We start from the raw sequence: 9,147 nt of genomic DNA, 5'->3' as shown, positions 1-9,147 counted from the left end.
CTTCCTGCTACCTGGCCCATATGGAAGGGAGGGCTTTCAAAAAGGCAACAACACCTTGCTGAGTGAAAATGAACTTGAAGTAAGTCCAGCCACCTCTTGGGCTTTGTCTCATCCTCTGTTCACTTTTTTCTCTGTTCATTTCTGATGCGTCTGGCCTTGTACAGGTTTAAGCTGATGGTGCTAACCTCGGCAGCATTCTGTAATTCTTGCTTCCTCCCTTTGGGCAATAATCTCAGGACAGTTAAAGAGTGCATATCCTGGAAATGCCAAAGGGTTAGAACCACCAGGGCAATGCTTAACCAATGGCAGACAGGAGTTAGGGCATCATTTGGGCAGATAATTCTGGAGCTTATTCTATAGGACTCTTCAACGTTTCCCAGTGAAGTTGAGCCCGAGTTGGTCAGAATTGTGGTCTAAATGCACTGTGAATCAGGATTTCCCAGTCTTCTGTTCCTATTCTTGGTATCATTTCCTCAAATGCACAATTTGCACAAAACTCTAGTCTCAGACTGCTTTCCAGGAGAACTTAGTCTAAAACAAAACGAAGAAAAATGAAACCCTAAGTGATCTTCCTTCTAATGTGATTTGCTGCCTCATATTACGGTAATTAAGTATAGATTTATCTTTCCTAAGAAAAAAGTTTGCTTCTTAACATTGGGGACAAATATGGTCAGCCACTGCTTTATGGCAAGCTCTCTGCAGGGACCGAGGGATACAATGTTGGAAGGGAAGAGGCCACTGCTGTCTAGTGTTTATCCTCTTTGGATATTGCCTTTATAGAGGCTCAACAAATTGCTTTCAAAAGCAGCCAAATGATACTTCTTAAATTCACATATAATCCCTTCAGTTAAAGATGTTATATCTGTGTTTGTCACAGGACACTATAACCTTTTACAGAAAGCAACTGGGTGCTGTGGGAATCAAAAAGGAAGCCAAAAGTTAAAGCCCACCAGGGCAGGGTTTCTCCAGATGTTTTGAATGAGATTTAACATGAAGCAAAAGGCCTGGATTGACAAAGGAAAAAGAGAAAGGCATTGCATGGACAGAGAATGGGGACAGAGAAGACTTTCAGTTCTAGACTGTGGATACCTAAGTACAGATGCATAGAGCCACTCTTCCCTGACTCAGGTCCTACAGAAAGTGACATCCTATGAATGGTTGATAAGGGATAAGTGTTCCACAAAAAATAAAGTTTTGGAATAAAATAAATTTGAGAAAAGTTGCATATTACATTCAGAATTCAGAGATTCTCAGCACACATCGCCACATTAAATATCCCTGAGAAGTACTGCCATGAAAAAAATAAACCCCCAGAAAACTAAGTCCGTGGAAGTGAGCATTTTCAAGACTATTGTGACTATGACATCTTTTGCCATTGGATGTTGTTCAATCATCTGGAGGCACATTGGTATTCTAGAAAGTGGACTTTAGAAAATTCTGAAAGACAGCAAGCAGTCCTGCAAAATTTAGCAAGGATTGGGGATGGAGCATGGGAATGGGGGAGAACTTCACATACTATATACATGCATTTGGGTTTGACACGTCAAGCAATCAGATGCTACTTAGGAGAAGGCACAGAGAAACCCCTATTTCTTGTTAGAGAATTCAGCAAACCAAAATCACTCTTCCAAGTTTATATTGGCATTTTCATAGTGCTGTTAGACTTATCATGTCCATTGTTGAAAAAGCGGTGTAAAGGGGGATTTTATAGACTGATGCCTGTGTTTAAATCTTAACTTCCTTGCTTTCTTATGACCTTGGTTTCTTAATGTCTCCATGCTTCTGTTTCATCACTTATAATAATTATGGGCATGGTGACAATGGCACCTAACTCACAGAGTTGTTGTAAGAATTAGACAAGATGAAATAACTAAAGCACTTAGTAGAATGTCTAACACAGAGCATGTGACTGAGAAAACAGAACACACTTGTTTTTAGAAGAATAGTATTGTGTGATGGCAAAGGCGCAAACTTAGGGACAGTCAGTCCTAAATTTAAATCCTGTCACTGTACTTTATTGGGCTTACTAAATTCTGTACATCAGTGTTGCTACTATAAAAACTGAATAATAATATATATCTTACAGAGTTATTGTACACATTGAAGATAATGATAAAATGTCAAGGACAGGGAAACTGTTCAAGAAATGGTTGCTGGTATAATTATTGTTACTCTACGGTACTCTCCACTTCTTATTAGTAACAGAATATTGCTCTGAAAGCTTCCTCAATCTTCTGAAATTGTATGAATTTGCTAAATAAATAAATGCATGAGTTAATAGTCTTCTAACTGGGGATGTCAGACAGTGAGACATCAAATAAGATATAACTGACAGTGAAATCATGTTCTGTGCCATGAAAATAAAAATCAGTATATTTTATCCTTGTTGTATAGACAGAGAAATTACAACAGAAGAAAGACTCATCTCTATGCATTTTGTTTTAGACCCAAATGCAATGTTTCTTATGTTAATTATTTTTTAACAGACATATAGGGTGGGAATCCAATAATAAACTTTCCTGTTTGAAATCTGAATCATCTCTTAGGGATTTTGTTGAGAGGCAGATTTAACTTTTCCTTTTTATAATATATTGTAATAAAATCTTTTATTCTAAAGTATTTCTTACTAGAAATCTTAAATTTACAAAATAAGGACTCTGTCTCCCGTATCAGTGTCAAACAACAAAGATAGAATTCCAAAACCTTTTTTTCCTTCTTTTTTGGATTAATGCCTTGTCAGGCTTTAATATAGACCAGGCCTGGAAAGACCGTTTTGCCAGGAGACATGAAAGGTGTGATTTTGTTGTGTGTTATATGCTTTTTCATATGAAGACTTATTTGGAGAATATTTTTAAAAGAAACACAAAATTTACATTGTAGTCCATGCAACCTGAATTGTGCCTCATAGGCATGTACGACCATGTAATCACCTAGTAACTTTCTTGAAGGGACATCCTCCCTTGGGATGAATATTTTACAAAATGGACACAGAGCCTCATGATTATTTTGGTCCATTGAAACATATTCCTCCAAGAGTCCAAGAATGAATTAGACAACTGCAGGAACGAACGCATTCTTATTTCAAAATTTGGCCATCAGTATATCTTTATGTTTAAATACTCTTTGTCGATGTACTGTAATTCCTAATTCTTATAACCCTAAAGGGACAAAAAGTAATTCCTTCTATTAGTGAGTTGTTTTAGAGTTTATTAAGCGTTTTCATACACTTCACCTTTGTTAAGCTGTTCGGTGAATTACTTTCACATTTTAGGGAATATTTAGCTTAAAAACATTAAATGCAATAACCAAAAAAGTCAACACAAGTGTTTCATAAACCACAGTGATGCCTAGTTCCCCACTTTCACAGTTGTTTCCATAATGCCCTCCAACCCCTCCTTTATCCTTGCAAACAGAGAGAATGTCACTTCTAGACATTTGGAGTTAGCTTTGACGAGAGAGATTTAAGGTTGCAAAGTAACATAGCATGGGTTTAGAGTGGGATCTATTTCCTTGCCATTTCCCTCTTTGAGTATAGACTAATTTCTAAAAGACAAACAAACAAAGAAAAATCTAATTGATTAAGATATGACATAATTCTTAGAACAAAATTTTGCTCCCTTTAATTTACTATATGTAGTAGGCACACAAAAGAAGAAATGCTGAATTTTAACTTTAACTATTTGCAAGAATTTCCAAGTGTTTTAGTCTACATTGTTCTTTAAATACATACACAAATATATAAACACACAAGTGCAGCAAGAAAGGAAAAGAAAAACCAACCTGACAGTTTCTTGTGATGAAGAACAGATTAAAGCTAGCCGATTTGTGGTGTTATTATACTTGGGAATTTTCAAAGGAAAGAGCCAAGGTCTCTAAAGACTGCAATTGGAGAATTTTTTGATATTAAATGCATCTCCTATTACACATTTGTATGCTAAAATAAGAAAAATCTGTCTAGGGCAAGGAATGGAAGTTCTAAATAGGTTGCTTTACATGTGCAGAACTTAATTTTTCAACTGAAATTTCAAAAGTATTTTAACAGGCAAATTGACTATTCTTCAACTTAATGGTGGCCACATGGCTGGAATCCTTTTGAAAATGGGTATCATGCTTGATATTTATCTAACATATTATATGACTTAGAGCTCTTTGACAAATACATTGAATCTTATTGTCCCAGCTGATTTGCTGTGAGAAAAAGAAAAGTGGAAGAGATTGGTATCAGGAGAGAAAGTCTAGTATTCAATGACAGAGTTGGTCTCTAATCTGACGGAACAACAACATCATTAAAATTTGAGAAGGCACTTTAGGCCTTACAATAATCAGCAACCCAAAGGCAGAAGAAGGCTAAAAATAGGGACATACAATTAACAGTCTAAAAATAGACTTGGCTAGTCATATGGAAGTCATTATAGTCTAGAGGTTAAAAGGGCTGAGGAGGATTAAAAGCAAATCAAATATTATTGCATATTAAACACGCTACCTATAAACATAGTCAGTAAATGCTTTACAGAGTTCAGCTCAATCCAGTACAATTTTATATAAGAAAAATATTAAAGTGCAAATTTTCATTTCCTAATGATCAAAGAAGTTTTCTTGGAAAGGTATGTTTGGCTTTCATCCAAAAGTCTTCCTTTGGTTTAAGATATGCCTGTAATGCTATTGATATGATGGGGATCCTTTCTTTCACAAAAGAAAAATAGAGTGATTTTTAGATCACTTTTTCTATTTAGGATAAAGATGAGTACTTCCAACATAAATAACATTTCCCAAGAACAAGTAATTACGCAAAAAATATTATTGCCAAAAAAGATGCACCTATTTCATGGATCCAGTAGGCTACAAAGGGTTCCACAATTTTTTTTGTAAGATGAAAGCTATCAATGTGTGTGTGATTTCCTTCATTTTTATTGTTAATGTGAGAAGATGTAGGAAATATTATTACTATTACTGTCAGTGGGAATTACTCTCACGGTTACAGAGTTTCCAGGCCTTTCATATGTTTGCAGGGTCTTACACTTGTTAACAGCATTTCCTGGAAGGCTGTGAAAAAACCTTAAATCAACTCCCTTTACTTTTAAACATCTATCTGGGTTAAAAAAAAAAAAAAGTGAATGTGTGAAGGAGTGATTAGATGTTGCCTAAAATGGAAAGTAGCATACTAATGTGGAAGGAACACAAGTGTCCTGTCTGAGGCTGAGATGGGGATTGGGAATCAGACTGTGCCTTGTATCAGGTTTATGGCTTTAGCTAAGAGATTGACTTACCTGTCGGAATCTATTTCTTAGGTTTCATCTGCATAGCGGAAATAATGGTTTGTGGTATTTACATTGGGTATTGTAAATATCTTATGAGAAAATGTACATAGAATCTTTAGAAACACCTGGTCTTGGTACATGACATTGCCTAATAGATGACAGTAGATACTAATATTGCTATTTATCAATTTCATCTAGTTAAACATAAACTCTTACATGTTCATAAGACAGATATGACAAAGTTGCATTAGAAAGCTTGAAACTTTATGGATAAGAACAAATATGTTCTTTCTAATTTCCATCCCTTCCATTCAAATTTCTCAGCTCTCCCTATTGGTTTTAAGTAATTTTTACTTTCTTAAATAAGATCATTCCATCAAAATCTATTTTTTTTTGTTCCGGTAATATCAGAGGTACCCTCTATGCCAAATAATAACTCTCATCTGTGTATTGATTTTATTTGCCAAACTCATATGCATATGATTGCTTTTGATTTGTAAATAAAATAAATAATAAAATCTTAAAAATTATAAAAATGAATACAAAAATAAATTCTGCATAATTTTTAAAAACCATGTTTCTTAAATTTCTTAAATTTTTTTTCCTAAGTAACTTGCCTTTCTATTGTTATTTTCCGTAGGATTTTTCCATTGTATTTCCTATATGGTTGTTATTGGTGAATACGGAAGTATCATGTTCCAAGTAACAAGTAACTATCTTATTTAATTAAATTTTCTGTTGAATCTTTGGGGAATCTTTCAAATGTCACAACATTTGATAATTGTGATAGTTTTCTCTCCCTTTTGTCTGAATTTTTATGCTGCTCATTTTTCTCTTGTCTAATTATATTGACTAGTAACTCTAGCAGAATATTAACTCTAGTGGTAATAGCAGACATCGTTATATTTTTTTCTGGCATTTTTGGGAATGTCTCCAGTGATACTGTATTAAGTATAATGCTGAGATAATATATTTCATTATATTAGAAAAGTATCTACCTGTTGCTAGCTTGTTGAATGCATTTGTCGGAAGAGATTTTAAATTGTGTTGGTTTTTAATGTGTTTTTTTTATTTTTAGAACTATTAATATGTTGAATTATATTAATTATACATTTACTAAAATTAGTGACTTTTTTAAAAGTCAGAATCTGGTATGTAATTATTTATAATATTAACTCATAGTATTTGACTTTTGAAAGCTTGTCTGTGCTTAACAAAATCTGTACCAAGTCATTTTGGATGACATTTTTATTAAGTTGCAGCAAAATCATTTTTTGAAGTCTGAATATTTTATCAGTAGAAACGTCAAGTACATTATTTACTATATAAAAATTAAGTAGCTTTATAAAATATTGTTGCTTTTTCGTATTTTTCTTTTTTATGTTATTTTCAATACATTTACGAGATTCAAAGATTAAGAAAATTAAAGATACATAATGAAAGTCTCATTTCCTCCTCTGTCCTGTCTTCTCAGAGCTCCCTCTTGGCCTTTTCACAGGTACCACTGCTTTCAGTTTTTGTATAACCTTCCCATGTGTATACACATGTACAGACAAATATGAATAAAGATTCTTCCCTGTTTACGCAACAGGTAGAAGAGTACACATATTTCCTGCACCTTGCTTTTTCATTAGCAATATAGCCTCAAGAACATTCCACCTCAATAGATATAATAATTCCTCATTCTTTTTTATAGTTGCATATCATTCCATTATATGGTATATTATCATTTTTACCATTTTCCTGTTAGTGGACATTTAGAATGCCTCCAACCTTTCTAAATTACAATGTTGAAATGAATAGTCTCCAAAAATCAAAATCTGTACTGATAAAGCTGATAAGTACCTTTTTTTTTTTTGCCTTGAAAGAGGAACTGTAAATTGATATATGGAGATACATTTGGCAATAGATATCAAAATTACAAATGCTGGTTCTCCTTAACCTAAGAAATCCACTTCTGAGGAGAGATTCTCTTTTCCCTACACATTTCAATGATGCTTGGGTTAAAAATCGGAAAGAGATTCCTGCTTTAGTTCTTGCACTCTATTTTTACGAGGAAATATATTCTGAAGACTTTAAAGAACATGATAAATGCTTGTTAGGAGATCTATGTAGTAATATGCCAACCTTCTGAGACCCCTCCAAGCATCATGTTTTGAGTTTTTAAATCCTATGCTGTCATCGGGAATATATTTCTATCTTTAACCAAATAATTTTAGACTTACAAACCTTGTAATTTCAAGTGCTTTCTCTCAGATTCATACTCAGGTAATTCTCATTATACTTTTCCATTCCACCACCTCATTCCTTGGCCTCACTTTAATTTTTTTCCCTTGGCAGAAAAGGTCATTCTGTTGACAAAAAAATTATCACATCTTCTTACATTTCTTTCCTTCTCTCTCTTCCCACATAATCCCTTGTGCCTCTAGCTGAATGGTTATTTTTATCTCTTTGGAGTTCTTTCATTCATCATTCCTCATTCCTTAATTTAAAATTGTTACTAGCATTAATTTATAATTAATTTTAACATATGACATAGTAACAAGCAAGTAGGAGACTTCATCATGAAAATAAATGGCTCCCACCCCAAAAATGAGCTCTACTAGTTCCATTCCCTTAGAGACTATCTCTTTTAAGATTTATATTCAAGGGCTCCTGGTGGTTACCTCCATAATTTTAAATAATATTGTTATACCACTGTTTTCTGGATGATTAACTTTCGTCTATTTACTTTTTTATATGAAAGATGAGGATTAACTCCTATATATCACCTAATTCTTGCCACCCCACTTCTTCCCAATTTTAATAGGTTTTAATTTTTATTTTATTCTATTGAATTATTGCATATATCTTTAATTTATATTCTTAAAATTATTTATTTTAAGCATTTGAATATTTATTTGATTCTATGTATATTATGTTACCTTTCATCCTTACTCTTTCTGACACCTCTTTTCCCAATTTCTACCGTCTATCTCCTGAGTGATAGTTGTCAAGTTTGATAACACTTATATTCTGTTCTCTTGCTATAGTCAAATCTCTCCTGCCCTTTCTGTAAGTTGGGTCTCACAGGTGAAAACTAATAACACATGATTATAATGTAATTATTGTTCATTATAGAGTCAAGTAGTGAGTTATAATTACTGTTGCTTTTCTACTAGTACAAGGTCTTAAACTCATTTGGAATTACTATTTGGAGAAAGTGTCTAGTGCCAAGAGCAAATACAGTTTCCCTTTTAATTCTAAATTGAGTGCTGTAGCCTATGCCATCTCATGAAAAACATTTGGTTTGCTTTTCTATTTAGATAAATATTTTCTTTCTTTTTCTCCTGTACTTATTACTTGCCTTTGATTTTTCTCATTGAGAGAATTATACACCCGATCACCCAATCTTCTTGAAGACTAAAATTAAAACCTATCTTAGCCATGGAGGATGCCCACTGTGACACCACTGAGGCCATTTATTCTGGTACAAACTGTCTCTATGGTTAGTATTATAAATTCACGTGTAGATTATGATAACACTAGATACTTTTATTTTTCAGAATTATATTTTACATTTCCTTACGTAGTTGCTGTAATGAATACTCTTGAGAAACTTTTTTTTTTTTTGCCTTTTGCGATACCTACCCTTCTTCCACTCTAATGCTTACAACAGTTCTAGGTTTCCTATGAGTGTTAATTTACATCAGTTGATAATGCAGCTTCTAAATGAGATCTACCTTTTTATTATTATTTAGTTATCTTGATTCCATGCGCAGGGAAATGGTCCACTAAAAGTATCAATGAAAATCACTGGCTCAAGGTCTCTAAGTGTAATTCCTGGGTCAATCACAGCCCCCCATCACCCCTATGTAATCTTACCCATTTCCTTTAACACCTTTTGGAG

This window comes from Hylobates moloch, unplaced genomic scaffold (genome assembly GCF_009828535.3).
Source record: "Hylobates moloch isolate HMO894 unplaced genomic scaffold, HMol_V3 SCAFFOLD_21, whole genome shotgun sequence".
In the NCBI taxonomy this organism is placed as follows: Eukaryota; Metazoa; Chordata; class Mammalia; order Primates; family Hylobatidae; genus Hylobates; species Hylobates moloch.
Note: the sequence above shows the minus strand (reverse complement) of the source record.